The sequence below is a fragment of the Helianthus annuus genome, chromosome 14 (assembly GCF_002127325.2).
Source record: "Helianthus annuus cultivar XRQ/B chromosome 14, HanXRQr2.0-SUNRISE, whole genome shotgun sequence".
Taxonomy (NCBI): Eukaryota; Viridiplantae; Streptophyta; class Magnoliopsida; order Asterales; family Asteraceae; genus Helianthus; species Helianthus annuus.
In genome coordinates, this window is record NC_035446.2 from 1,190,343 (window position 1) to 1,205,928 (window position 15,586).

The window sequence follows — 15,586 nt, forward strand, 5'->3', positions numbered from 1 at the left end:
CCCTAAATATCCTTTACATAGCTTAGAAATAGGCTTTGAGGTGTTTGGTATGCTAAAACAAACTTTTGGATCATTCAGGGACTAAAAGTGTCAAAAAGTGCACAAGTTTGCACTTTCGCGCATAACTTACGTTCTGAATACATCCGGACATCCAAAAATTTATGTAAGCATCCTTATATTATGCCTTAATGTTTGGCATGAGAAAAATCCATTTGTCGCGTCATTTGGATCGTCTTTCACGCTTATGCGCATTCCGTCGTAATTAAGCGAACATCGGGATCGTACGGCCAAACGAACCAACATCCGGAACATTTTTGAGCATGTTTCATGTCCACAATGTTTAGGCATCATTTTAGGGCCTTAAAGTTGGCTTTACGGGCCTTAGAAGTGTCGGAAATGGCTTAAATACGCAACAGGGACCAAAACTGCCATTTTTGAAAGTATGTGCAGATCAGAAGCTTCAGGCGGCCCGCGTGAGTTTTGCCTAAATGTTGAGGCGGGCCGCGTGAGACTGTCAGACCAGATTCAATGTTTCTAATCAATGCAGTTGGCCTTTCGTTCGATCAAGGGGCAATGCCCTTTCACCCAATCAAAGGCCAAAGGCCATTTTCAGTAACCACCACATTTTTGACAAGTGTACGCACCCGATCGTGGCACGATATTCGACAAACGATCCTAACGGTTCCACTTTTCCTATAAATACCCCCCCCCCCTTTGTTCCAAAACCCACACAATCTGATCTAAAGGCTCTAAGTTGGAACCATTGTTTCATACCTGAGCCATTTTGGTCTAGATTAGCATTCGGGGACCCTCCGTAAGTCTTCTTTCGTTCTTTTATTCGCTTTTCGAGTCCGAAAGTCAACGTTTTGTTGACTTTCTGCATTGACCAGCTTATGGTCGATGCGAAGTTCATGGAACTTCATAACGTGAGCGTGATCACGATGGTTATAGTCCGTAGTGACTATACCTACTGATCACCACGTTATCTAGGCTCAGTGACGAGTCGTAGTTTTGGCCAAAATGCGCATTCTCGCGTATTTTGTAACCAAACTACTCGTGAGCATCAAAGCCGTTTGTTTTGATGCCAAAGCTGTTTTCTAAACTTAGTTAAGCATGTTCGAACATGCTTAGCTCGTCACTTTTAGTATAGTGCTTATATTGGGTCGTAAGGTAAGCGATCTAAACAATCGCTTATACTTTCGAACCCGACCCATTTGGTCGATCATTAGGATCCGACCAAACACATTAGGTGACCATAGCTATAACCTTCCGAGGTTATACCTTGTGGTCACGATGTTAGACGTTCCAGACGCGTTCTACGCGAATGACGCGTAAGGTAGCATAAGCTACCTAAACAGGTCGTGATGGACCGTAAGCACTTAGGTTAAGTTTCATTTTAGTATGTAGGCTTTGTTAAACCATATTACACGAGTCTCCATACTCGTTTGGTTTACGAACCCGCGTACTATCCGATCCTTCTGATTTGGTCCGGTATATTAACATAGCTACCTATTAGGTGCCGTTTGATATCCCGCGATCTTTAGCATTATCTGGTTATTATACAAGAACTCCAAAGCAATCTCAGGTGAGTACATTGAACCCCTCTTTTACTGTTTTCCAAACTGTTTTGGGGTGAAACACATGTGCCTACTTGCTACTTTCATGCTTTCCTGTTTTCACATCATATACTTGCTATGTTCGATAGTACATATATAGTACATGATTTCATTGTGTTTATGCTATGTATGCCCATTGTGTGCGTACTTAGTACATCGCTTTACATTTCATGCTATGTATGCCCATTGTGTGCGTACTTAGTACATCGTTTTACATTACATGCTATGTATGCCCATTATGTGCGTACTTAGTACATCGCTTTACATTTCATGCTATGTATGCCCATTGTGTGCGTACTTAGTACATCGTTTTACATTACATGCTATGTATGCCCATTATGTGCGTACTTAGTACATCGCTTTACATTTCATGCTATGTATGCCCATTGTGTGCGTACTTAGTACATCGTCTTACATTACATGCTATGTATGCCCATTGTGTGCGTACTTAGTACATTGTTTTACATTACATGCTATGTATGCCCATTGTGTGCGTACTTAGTACATTGTTTTACATTGCATTTCTGTTGCATATGCTCATCCAGCATATGAACACATTATGCTACATTTTGAACCGTTGTGACCATTTGACTATGTGAACCGTCTAAACCCGTTTGATTATATGAACCGGTTGTAACCATTGAACCGTGTGAACCAGTTGTATCCGTTGACATGATTTACATTTGACAATAGACGTTTGACTATACATAAACATTTCTACCGTTGTTAAATCATTTCATTCTGATGGGTTGGTTTGAGTAAGTGATTAAGTAACGAGGCGTGTGTAATATGATACAAGCATGGTGGATACGCCGCTGGTACTTCCTATATATAAGTGTTTGTATGGTATTACATATCGTAGCGTTATTTGAATCATTTCAATTTGAGACATATGACATTTTATACAAATAACACACTTTTCACGAGACATTGTTTTACAAACGACTTATCTTATACAAACTCATTTTACATGGTTATCCGTTTAACCATACAGTGTTCTCTTATTTATACATATCATTTGATCTTACCGTTTTTCAAATCATTTACAAGACAAAGCAAATTACAAGGTTCATGACTAAACATTTTCTCAAACATAAGTCATGAATTCCGTTTTCACAAAACCAATGTATCTCACAGGCATTTTTATGCTGACGTACCTATTTTCACATGTGTTTTCAGGAGATGATGCATAGGACTTATCAAGACATACTTAGGCGGACCTGTGCCTTAGTGACTTAAAACGAGACAAGAACTAGTTAATTTATGTTATGTACACTTTGATTCTTGTTTAGACAATGTAAACTTTCATGTTTGATTTATAAAACGAAACTTCATTTGCCATGGATTTGAAACAATTGATTCTGTTACAACACTCCCCGACGTTTCCGCAACATTTTGTATGTTCTACGTGGTCGGGGTGTGACATTAGTCTTAAACTGTTAACTCTTGAACAACTCGACGAAACATGAGTGTGTTTCGCCAAGCACATCTCAACGAATCAGAATTGTGATTCGCCAAGAACCATTCGACGAAACAAAACCTGTTTCGTCGGCCCAGTCTCGTCGAAGCCCAGTAAGGGCCCAACACGTTACGTAATTGCATATGTACCGAACTCTCTGTTCATTCGTCACTTTTATCAAAACTACCGAAACCCTAGAACTTCCTTGCTCTGTGACGGCGATCTCGCATACCCGAAGCCCCGAACCGATCTAGTTGCTTCCTTGTTCTTTACGGTTAGTGTTTTTCTATGTGTGAGTGCTTGTTTATATCATCCATTACTGTTCTTGTTTGTAACCATGAAGAATCATGCTAGATTATAACCGTGTTCATGTTTTGGTTGAAGGTTTTGACTAGGCTATGGTCTATAGTGTTGATTTAGTGTTGCAAAACTTATTGATGTATACGGAATGAATACGCGTTACATGTTATGAATCTGTACATAGTTATACCCTGCTGATTTTGTGTTAAATGGATGATGATGTGCGGTATTGATCGATTTTTATATGATAATGATTCCGTATGTTTCTGGGTATTGATTGTTGTATGAGGATTGGATGATGATTATGTGATTAACGATTGTATGGTTGAATGTTGATAACGGCTGTTAGAATGATTAGGGTTTTCTGTGATGATTGCGTAACTGACATGTTGACGTAACTGCTGCTTGACGAATTAGGATGTTTGGCGAATTAGGATGTTTGGCGTAATAGAATGTTGACGAATGTGAAGGCTTGACGAAATGGAACTCTTGACGAAACAGGAATGTGTTTCGCCAAGGGATAATCAACGAAATAGAATTCTGATTCGCCAAAGGGTAGTTGACGAAACACAAGTGTTTCGTCAAACATGTGTTTCGCCAGTTATGTGATTCGCCAACTTCTGTTTCGCCAACTTGAATACTTGCACAGTAACCTGATTTAACATTGTTAGAAGTTAACTGAGATATTTAACTGCTGTTAAGTGACACGCATGACTTATATGAATTCGAATGCGTACAATGTGCTATTTGGTGATCATCGATGCATTGTCCTTTGTGATTACACATACGTGCCAACTTTGGGAATACCAACTGATCATATACATAAACGTACCGTAGGACTTGACTGATTGTTTGTGAGCACTTACTGTAACATACCGAGCAAATCAAGGTGAGTTCATTGCATTTTCTCAAGCATGCGTCCCGGTGGTTTGGGACAACTGGTAAACATTTGGAAGGGAAACTTGGGGTAAACAACTGGAACATAGAAACAATCATCTACCGGATTGCCTGTAAGGCAATGGGGTAATTAGTTGATAGCGCTATTAGGTTTGGCACCCTCACACCGGGCCGTAAGGACGGGCGTGAACTAATTCTTGGGACAACTTGTGAAAACATCGCGGATATAAGACCTCCTACAGCTTGTCAAGGTTGTTTGATACCTTGACTTTGACCAATGCCTGTTATGAGCATTGGGGTTAGGCATTCCCATCATTGACGCTGCATACGGTACAATAATCAAGTTAACAACGACATCTGAACCAAACAACGAGTTGATTTAACTAATATCTGGTAACTTCACACGTAAGCAACACCTTGAACTCACCAGCGTAGTCTGACACACTTGTTTGCATGCTTGTAGGTCATTAACGTTTGGAACATGGACTTGCTATCTGGGAGTGCTGGAGTGGTCATGGATCGAGGCTCTTGGATTAACTTACATTTGATACATTGGTTTTAAGTATTATTATGAAACATTTGCTAAACGATATTTATATGCTTCCGCTACACAACACTTTGGGATTTGATATTATGTTTTATTTAAGTATTTACCATTGGTTCAATGTGATTGGTGGCTCGAACTCTGATGCGTAACACGCCTCGCGGGATTTCCGCAGGTAGGATTTTGGGGGTGTTACAGTTTGGTATCAGAGCCACTGGTTATAGTGAACTAGGTTTTAAAACGTTTCATAAAACCAGACTATAACCAAATACCTTCGAAGAATCGATCATGACACTCAGCTCCAGATCGCAAGGTTCGTCTCCTGTTTAGTTTATGCATTACTTCTTTTGTAGTCACACACTCATAACTTGCATGACACGATATACTCGATACTACGGTGACTAGATAGTGAGACACTACTCATCGACTTATGTGAATAGTAAACCTGTGATACAATTCGTTGTGTTGTGTGAACGGGGGAAGCTTCGAGCGCAAGCTAAGAGGCACTGAGATAAGCATGCAAATTGCCTTATTATTATGGGTGCACACTTAATAATAACGCGGGGTGCATGCAAGTCCCAGTGAGGCTTATCGAGCGTGAGAAGGGTTCTGCCTTATTATGTGTGAACTTGGTAGTACGTAGATATCAACCTGATACTTGATATCCATCTCGTTTCGATTTCCTGAGTTGGTTCATCTCTATATATAGAATCATGAGTGGACGAGGACACGGACGTGGCAACATCAACATGACTCAGGCTGAGTTGACTGACCTAATCAATACCCGTGTGGCTGAGGCTTTAGCAGCCTATCAAGCTGGTACGGAATGTACCAAGTACTCTTACTCTTATATCGCATACACGTCTTTTCACTCCTGTAACGTGTTTCCTTTCGTCATTTAGGTCAGCAAGCGCAACCTCAACCCAACCAGCCTGCGTGTACGTTCAAAATGTTTATGGACTGCAAGCCACAGACCTTCACCGGGACAGAAGGGGCTGTGGGACTTCTGAGGTGGTTCGAGAAAGCAGAGTCTGTGTTTGCTATCTGTAACTGTCCCGCTGGGGACAGGGTGAAATATGCTGCGGGTACCATGGCGGATGGTGCCCTAACGTGGTGGAACGCCCAGGTACAGTTGTTGGGCATCGAGGCAGCGAATGCCACCACCTGGGAAGACTTTAAAGAACTGATCAGGGAGGAGTACTGTCCTCGGGATGAAGTCCAGAAGTTGGAAAACGAGTACTACGACTTGAAGATGGTTGGATCTGAAGTCGAAGCGTATGTGAAGCGATCGTATGAACTGGCTGACATGTGCCCGAACTTGTCACGGCCTATGTCTCGGAGGATTGAGTTATTCATCAAAGGGCTGCCTCCGCGTGTGAAGAGCTTGGTCACTGCAGCCCATCTCAATGATTTGACACAGATCGTTCGTCTGACTCATAAGATTGTGGACCAAGAGGTAGAAAGCAATTCGTTACCCCCGCGTATTTCGGCCACTACTGCTGCTACACCCACTGCCACTACGTCCGCTAATGATAACAAGCGGAAGTGGAGTGATTATGATAAAGCATCCAGTGCTGGTCAGACTCAGAAAAGGGCAGACAACAACAACAACCGCAACATCAGCCAGTCGTCTTCTGTCAATCAAGGCCAGGGAAGTGGCCAAAGCCAGGGCTCGTATGCAGGGAAGAAACCACAGTGTAATAAGTGTGGCTACCATCATTTCGGGCCGTGTAGTCGCACATGTCGCAGGTGTGGTAAAGTGGGCCATGAGGCCAAGGATTGTAGGGCCCCACAGCCCAAACACCAGCAGCAACAGAACCAGCACAACCAGAGACAACAGGGACAACCGCCCCAGTAGAACCAGGGTTTTAGGAAGGGGTGCTATCAGTGTGGGGATGAGGGTCACTTTAAGCGGGATTGCCCTCAGCTAAACCAGAACGCTAACGACAACAACCGCCCGAATAATAACAATGCTGGGAACAACAACAACAACAACAACGACAACAATGGGGGAAATGGTGCTCGCGGTAGAGTGTTCCAGCTTGGAGCAGGGGATGCCAGGAATGATGGCAACGTTGTAACTGGTACGTTTCCTGTTAACAATCGTATTGCTTCTGTGTTATTTGATTCGGGTGCCGATTGGAGTTATGTGTCCCTAGAGTTTAGTCAACGATTAGGGATAACCCCAACACCTTTAGAAGTTAAACAAGTAGTAGAACTAGCAGATGGTAAAACAATAGAAGCCTCGAATGTCCTCTTCGGGTGCAAGCTAGATCTCGTGGGTCAAGTATTTGATATTGATCTCCTTCCCGTTACGCTCGGTAGTTTCGATATAGTGGTAGGCATGGATTGGCTGTCCAAGCACCAAGCAGAAATTTTGTGTAAGGAGAAGGTGGTGCGTATCCCTCTCCCTGATGGGGAGTCATTACTGGTTCAAGGGCATCGTAGTGGGACGATGGTTGGAATTATCTCGACTATGCATGCGCAGAAATATCTACAAAAGGGGTATCCTGCAATGTTAGCGTTAGTTATCAACGCTCAGTCTGAAGAAAGAAAGATCGAGGATCTACCAGTGGTGCGAGAATTCGCTGATGTGTTCCCAGAGGAGTTACCAGGGTTACCTCCTCATCGTCAAGTAGAATTCCAGATTGATCTTCCGCCGGGAGCGGCTCCGATTGCTCGAGCTCCTTACCGGTTAGCACCTGGTGAGTTGCAGGAGCTGTCTAATCAGCTACAAGAATTGTTGGATAGGGGTTTCATTCGACCCAGTTCTTCGCCTTGGGGAGCCCCAGTACTGTTTGTAAAGAAGAAAGACGGGTCATTTCGTATGTGTATCGATTATCGAGAGCTCAACAAGGTGACAATTAAGAACCGCTACCCGTTACCACGCATCGACGACTTGTTTGACCAGCTGCAAGGGTCAAGTTTTTATTCAAAGATCGACTTAAGGTCGGGTTACCACCAGGTAAGGGTTAGAGAAGAGGATGTTCCCAAGACTGCTTTTCGAACGCGCTACGGACACTACGAGTTTTTGGTCATGCCGTTTGGATTAACGAATGCACCAGCGGTCTTCATGGATCTCATGAACCACGTATGTAAGCCATATCTCGACGAGTTTGTTATAGTGTTTATTGACGACATCCTAGTCTATTCCAAGAACAAGGAGGATCACGAGCGGCACCTACGTCTCATCTTAGAACTTTTGAGAAGGGAACAACTGTATGCGAAGTTTTCTAAGTGCGACTTTTGGATTCGAAAAGTGCATTTCCTTGGGCACGTTGTTAACGAGAAAGGGATACATGTGGATCCTGCGAAGGTGGATGCAGTTAAGAATTGGGCAGCACCAAAGACTCCGTCTGAGGTGCGACAGTTTCTTGGTCTCGCAGGGTATTATCGAAGGTTCATTAAAGATCTCTCGAAAATCGCGCAACCTCTCACCTCGCTGACACAGAAGAACACGGTGTACTCTTGGGGAACGAAGCAGGAAGAGGCCTTCCAGTTGTTAAAACAGAAACTTTGCAGTGCACCGATCTTGTCATTACCAGAGGGTACCGAAGATTTTGTGGTTTATTGTGATGCTTCGATTCAGGGTCTTGGTTACGTGTTGATGCAACGCGAGAAAGTGATAGCTTATGCTTCTCGTCAGCTGAAGGTGCACGAGAAGAACTACACGACACACGACTTGGAGTTAGGAGCGGTGGTATTTGCGTTGAAGATTTGGAGGCACTATCTGTACGGTACCAAATGCACCATCTACACCGACCATAGGAGTCTTCAGCACATCTTCGACCAGAAAGAATTGAATATGCGACGACGACGATGGGTGGAATTATTGAACGATTATGAATGTGCCATCAAGTATCATCCGGGCAAGGCGAACGTTGTAGCTGACGCCCTCAGCAGAAAGGATAATGCACCTAGGCGTGTGCGAGCATTGCAACTCACGATCCAGTCCAACCTCCTTCCCAGATACGAGACGCTCAGTTAGAAGTGTTGAAACCGGAGAACGTTCGAGCTGAAGCTTTACGTGGCTCGAGGCAACGACTAGAACGAAAGGGAGACGGTGCTTACTACGTAACTGGACGCATTTGGGTCCCATTCTTTGGCAACTTACGAGAACTTGTAATGGAAGAGGCACATAAATCACGTTACTCTGTACATCCTGGATCAGATAAGATGTACCACGACTTGAAAACTACCTACTGGTGGCCCAGCATGAAGGCTCATATAGCAACCTACGTCAGCAAATGTTTGACTTGTGCTAAAGTCAAAGTGGAACATCAAAAGCCCTCAGGTCTACTGCAGCAACCAGAGATACCCACATGGAAGTGGGAACAGATCGCCATGGATTTTGTGACAGGACTACCAAGAACTCAGGCTGGGAATGACACTATTTGGGTGATTGTTGATCGCCTCACGAAATCAGCACACTTCTTAGCAATCAAGGAAACAGAAAAATTCTCTGAGCTGGCAGCAGTGTATCTTAAGGAGGTGGTTTCTAGGCATGGGGTGCCAACTTCTATCATTTCAGACCGAGATCCGCGTTTCACTTCAGAGTTATGGCAGTCAATGCATAAATCGTTCGGTTCCCAACTCGACATGAGTACCGCTTATCACCCGCAGACGGATGGTCAAAGTGAGCGCACCATCCAAACACTTGAAGACATGCTACGGGCATGTGTAATCGACTTTGGGAAAGGATGGGAGAAGCACTTACCGTTGATAGAATTCTCCTACAACAACAGCTACCATACAAGTATTAAGGCAGCTCCGTTCGAAGCACTGTACGGACGGAAATGTCGTTCACCTCTCTGCTGGCATGAGGTGGGTGATAGTCAGATCACAGGCCCTGAGTTTGTGCTTGAGGCATCAGAAAGCATTGTGCAGATCCGAAACCGTATGGCCGCAGCTCGCGACCGCCAGAAAAGCTACGCTGACAAGCGTAGTAAACCGTTGGAATTTGAAGTTAATGATCGCGTTATGTTAAAAGTCTCACCCTGGAAGGGTGTGGTGCGTTTTGGGAAACGCGGCAAACTAAACCCTCGTTATGTAGGACCATTCAAAATTTTAGAACGGATTGGAAAGGTGGCCTACAGGTTGGAATTACCTGCTGAGTTGGGTAATGTCCATGATGTGTTCCACGTATCACAGCTAAAGAAGTGTTTGGTTGATGAAACACTAGTTTTACCATTTCAAGAGCTGAAGATAGACGACAAATTGCAGTTTGTCGAAGAACCAATTGAGATTATGGATCGGGAAGTTAAAGTTCGTAAACACAGCCGTATACCGATTGTGAGAGTTCGTTGGAACTCCAGACGTGGTCCAGAGTTCACGTGGGAACGCGAGGACCAGATGAAACTTAAGTATCCACATTTGTTTCCCGAATACCAGGCAATACCTAGCAAACTTAATGTTGATGCAACTAGTGAATTTCGGGACGAAATTCCCATTCAAGTTGGGGAGGATGTGACACCCCAGGAAAACTAGCAAACGATATAACTTACCTAGCTTAAACTTATCTAGCTTTCTCAGTGAGTGCGTACCAAATTTCGGGACGAAATTTCTTTCAAGTTGGGGATGATGTGACAACTCGAGTTTTCGACCTTCACTTTCACATTAAATGCACGTTGACTTTGACTGTTAGTATTTGATTTATTGACTTGTAACTGCACACGTTATGTTATAATGAAACGAATTGTGTTTGTTTGGTTTTGTGTTTGATTGTATATGTATAACATGTGACTTATCAGAAAACTTAGTCTTAAACTGTTAACTCTTGAACAACTCGACGAAACACGAGTGTGTTTCGCCAAGCACATCTCAGCGAATCAGAATTGTGATTCGCCAAGAACCATTCGACGAAACAAAACCTGTTTCGTCGGCCCAGTCTCGTCGAAGCCCAGTAAGGGCCCAACACGTTACGTAATTGCATATGTACCGAACTCTCTGTTCATTCGTCACTTTTATCAAAACTACCGAAACCCTAGAACTCCCTTGCTCTGTGACGGCGATCTCGCATACCCGAAGCCCCGAACCGATCTAGTTGCTTCCTTGTTCTTTACGGTTAGTGTTTTTCTATGTGTGAGTGCTTGTTTATATCATCCATTACTGTTCTTGTTTGTAACCATGAAGAATCATTCTAGATTATAACCGTGTTCATGTTTTGGTTGATGGTTTTGACTAGGCTATGGTCTATAGTGTTGATTTAGTGTTGCAAAACTTATTGACGTATACGGAATGAATACGCGTTACATGTTATGAATCTGTACATAGTTATACCCTGCTGATTTTGTGTTAAATGGATGATGATGTGCGGTATTGATCGATTTTTATATGATAATGATTCCGTATGTTTCTGGGTATTGATTGCTGTATGAGGATTGGATGATGATTATGTGATTAACGATTGTATGGTTGAATGTTGATAACGGCTGTTAGAATGATTAGGGTTTTCTGTGATGATTTCGTAACTGACATGTTGACGTAACTGCTGCTTGACGAATTAGGATGTTTGGCGAATTAGGATGTTTGGCGTAATAGAATATTGACAAATGTGAAGGCTTGACGAAATGGAACTCTTGACGAAACAGGAATGTGTTTCGCCAAGGGATAATCAACGAAATAGAATTCTGATTCGCCAAAGGGTAGTTGACGAAACACAAGTGTTTCGTCAAACATGTGTTTCGCCAGTTATGTGATTCGCCAACTTCTGTTTCGCCAACTTGAATACTTGCACAGTAACCTGATTTAACATTGTTAGAAGTTAACTGAGATATTTAACTGCTGTTAAGTGACACGCATGACTTATATGAATTCGAATGCGTACAATGTGCTATTTGGTGATCATCGATGCATTGTCCTTTGTGATTACACATACGTGCCAACTTTGGGAATACCAACTGATCATATACATAAACGTACCGTAGGACTTGACTGATTGTTTGTGAGCACTTACTGTAACATACCGAGCAAATCAAGGTGAGTTCATTGCATTTTCTCAAGCATGCGTCCCGGTGGTTTGGGACAACTGGTAAACATTTGGAAGGGAAACTTGGGGTAAAAAACTGGAACATAGAAACAATCATCTACCGGATTGCCTGTAAGGCAATGGGGTAATTAGTTGATAGCGCTATTAGGTTTGGCACCCTCACACCGGGCCGTAAGGATGGGCGTGAACTAATTACTGGGACAACTTGTGAAAACATCGCGGATATAAGACCTCCTACAGCTTGTCAAGGTTGTTTGATACCTTGACTTTGACCAATGCCTGGTTATGGGCATTGGGGTTAGGCATTCCCATCATTGACGCTGCATACGGTACAATAATCAAGTTAACAACGACATCTGAACCAAACAACGAGTTGATTTAACTAATATCTGGTAACTTCACACGTAAGCAACACCTTGAACTCACCAGCATAGTCTGACACACTTGTTTGCATGCTTGTAGGTCATTAACGTTTGGAACATGGACTTGCTATCTGGGAGTGCTGGATCGAGGCTCTTGGATTAACTTACATTTGATACATTGGTTTTAAGTATTATTATGAAACATTTGCTAAACGATATTTATATGCTTCCGCTACACAACACTTTGGGATTTGATATTATGTTTTATTTAAGTATTTACCATTGGTTCAATGTGATTGGTGGCTCGAACTCTGATGCGTAACACGCCTCGCGGGATTTCCGCAGGTAGGATTTTGGGGGTGTTACACCCTTGAAGAAGCCTTGACGTTCCCTGAGGTCTTCTCGAACTTCTTGCTCAACTTGGTTCAACCTATCGAGAACCTCTTGTTGGCGTTCCGACGGGATTAGCTGCGGCTGCGGCGGCTGGTACAGAGGTTGAGGAGGTGGCGGATGCTGGTACCCATAAGTTGGGTAACCAGTGGTCCAAAGACCACCATAGGGTCCCTCTGGGTGTCGGGCATTGTAGTCCCATGCCTCCTGGTACGAGTCTACGTTAGCGTAGTTGAAGCTGTTGTGACCCGGCAGCTCAAATGGGTTGTATGCCGCTGAATCGGTATAAGCAGGGATCGGGTTATCAAAACCCGGTGGTGGCGCTAAGGGCGCAGAGTCTACTTCCGAGACGGGGTTTGATGGTCCCCCATCTGCGGTTCTTCTTCCTCCTGGAGTGGCGGATAGTGACTGCCACTCGAGGGCTGAGGAGTGCTGATGCGGACTCCTCCTCGCACGGATATCCGTGCGTTTGACCTTCTCCGCCTCGGTGGCTCCGGAGGCGGTTGCTGTTCCACTGGTGGTGGTGGTGGTGGAGTGACTGCCATAAATCGAGAATCCTCGGAAGGATCCTGCTGCTGCTGCTGCTGGTAAGGAGACGAGTGGTGAGAGGGAGTGAAATACCAGTCAATCTGCCTGAACCTCGCCTCGTAGCTGTCAGGACCACGGTAAGGTGATCCATGAAATAATGACCCATCGGAGATTTCAATGGGGTGGTTCGGGGTCCCAGTGGCAGGCTCCATGGGATCCGTATCTTCGTCCATGTCATTTTTACCCGAGAAGTGATCCTCGGGTCCTAGTGGGTTAAAACCCACGGGTTCTTGAAGGTGGTTAGCCGGGTTGAACCGGCTTTGGAATGCGGGAGTGGGGTCACCAAAAGTGTGGTGTGAGTTGGATCTCTGCATGGGTATGAAAGAAGGCGGAGGGTGGTCGGGCTCGTTTTCGGATTGCGGTCCGAAAGAATGCAAATAAGACGGTGAGGAGCTTAAGGAGACCGATCGCCTCCTGGGTTCTACGTATACCCTCCATGGCTCTTGTGGGCTAGTGCTCATTGTGATAGATGGGGTACGCCGGTGCGAAGGCCCGGCTTCATGGTCGTGGCTTGTGAAAGGTGCCTTTCCCCGTCCGCGTCTCATTCTTGGTGGCGTGGTTTGTTGGGATTGAACCCTGCCAAAGGAACAGATAATAAAAGCCAAAACTGGATCAGAGCAGTGGATCCAGAATAAGCAAATGTTTGGTTGCAAGTCTCTCCCCTTAGAAGTGGTTTCAACATCTGCTGACCTCCTATCTGCTGATCATACAAACTGCTGACCTACAACTGCTGATCAAGTCAAACTCTGATTGAAGAACTAAAGCTCTGCTGCTCAATCTACTGCCATGGTTCTAGCACTGCTGATCATGACAAGTACTGCTGGGTTCACAGCAGTGGAAGGATGCAGCAGCAGTTTATGTTTGTTTTATGTATTAAAATGTAATGTAATATCAGTAGTTAGCATAGCAGTGTTTGTATAGATCAGAGGTTAGAGTTTGTTAGGAGGTTAGATGTCACTTTCATGGTGACGTCAGCTTAGATGCTCAGTGGTTTGCAAGTGCCTATAAATAGAACAGTACTCTGTATTGTTCTGTTTAGATCATTCACCATCTTCTTCCTGCACGAACAAACACTGAGCTCGGGCTGAGGGGGAGTTTGCATATCATACATGCATTGTAATCAAAGTTTGAAATAAATTTAATCATTTGATTCTATGTTGAAAATGTATGATTGAAAGCATTTCTTCTGTTTGATTGTGAAAAGTTTGCTTCCATTTAAATTCCGCTGCACAACTCACTCATAATTCCATCTTAATTCAAACACAAATCACAGTCAATCCAAACTCAGATCCTAACAATTGGTATCAGAGCTTGGACAGTCAAATTTGATTTAACAATCATTTTGACATAAATAGTTCAGCTCGAAATAGTTGATACTGATAGTTTGTTCGTCTTGTTGAAAAACAGAGCAAGGTTTAATCACCGATAAAGTTGATTAATCAGTGCCTGTAAAACAACCAGGATGTCGTCACAGTCTCAAGATGATAAAAATAACATTGGCTCGCTTTTTAAACCTCCTATGCTTAAAAGAAATGAATACAACATCTGGGAGCGAAGGATGTGTCACATCCTTGCTCAACAAAACACTGGATGTTGGAGGTCTGTTGTTTTCGGTCCTCATGTTCCTATGGTGCCAAGTGCAGAGGACACCAAGAAGTTCGTTCCTAAACCAACTGAAAATTACACTGAATCTGATTTTCAGAAGTTCGAACTTGATGCCAAAGCATTTAGCATCATAGCCTCTGCACTACCCAATGAAATCTATGCTGGGCTGTTACATTGTAACAGTGCCAAAGAATTGTGGGATGCATTGAAAGAACAATTCGGGGGAACAGAAGAGGTTATTGAAAACAACAGGGAAATTCTGAATCAGCAGTATGAAACGTTTTGTCACATCAAAGGGGAGTCACTAACCCAACAATTTGAATGTTTCAGTTGTCTCATCAGTGAACTAAGGCTTGTTAAAGTTACATTTCCAAATGCAACTCAAAATAGCAGGTTCCTTAGATCATTGCCTGAAAAGTGGGACACAATTGCTTTTGTCACCAGGAATTCAGCTGAGTTCAAAGATCTGACCCTGACCCAACTCCATGGTAGACTCCTGACCTATGACTATTCATTTGGCAGCACAGCTCTATTTGGTCAGGAAGAATCTGGTAGCAGCAGTAAGGATCAGAGTTATGATCACTTTATTGACATAACTGCTGGGGGGTAATTTTAACAACTCTGATTCTCACTCTGCAAATTATGCTTTCAGTGCAAATACTGAAAATCAGATGTCAGATAACTTGTGCTTTGAACTGAATGATTTGCAACATTTTGATCCCACTGACTTAGAAGAGATGGACATCTTGCATCAACTGGCTTTGCTTGGTGTTAGAACAAGCAAATTCTATAAAAGAACAGGGAGAAAATTTCCAGGGCTTCATGGGAATTTAAGTG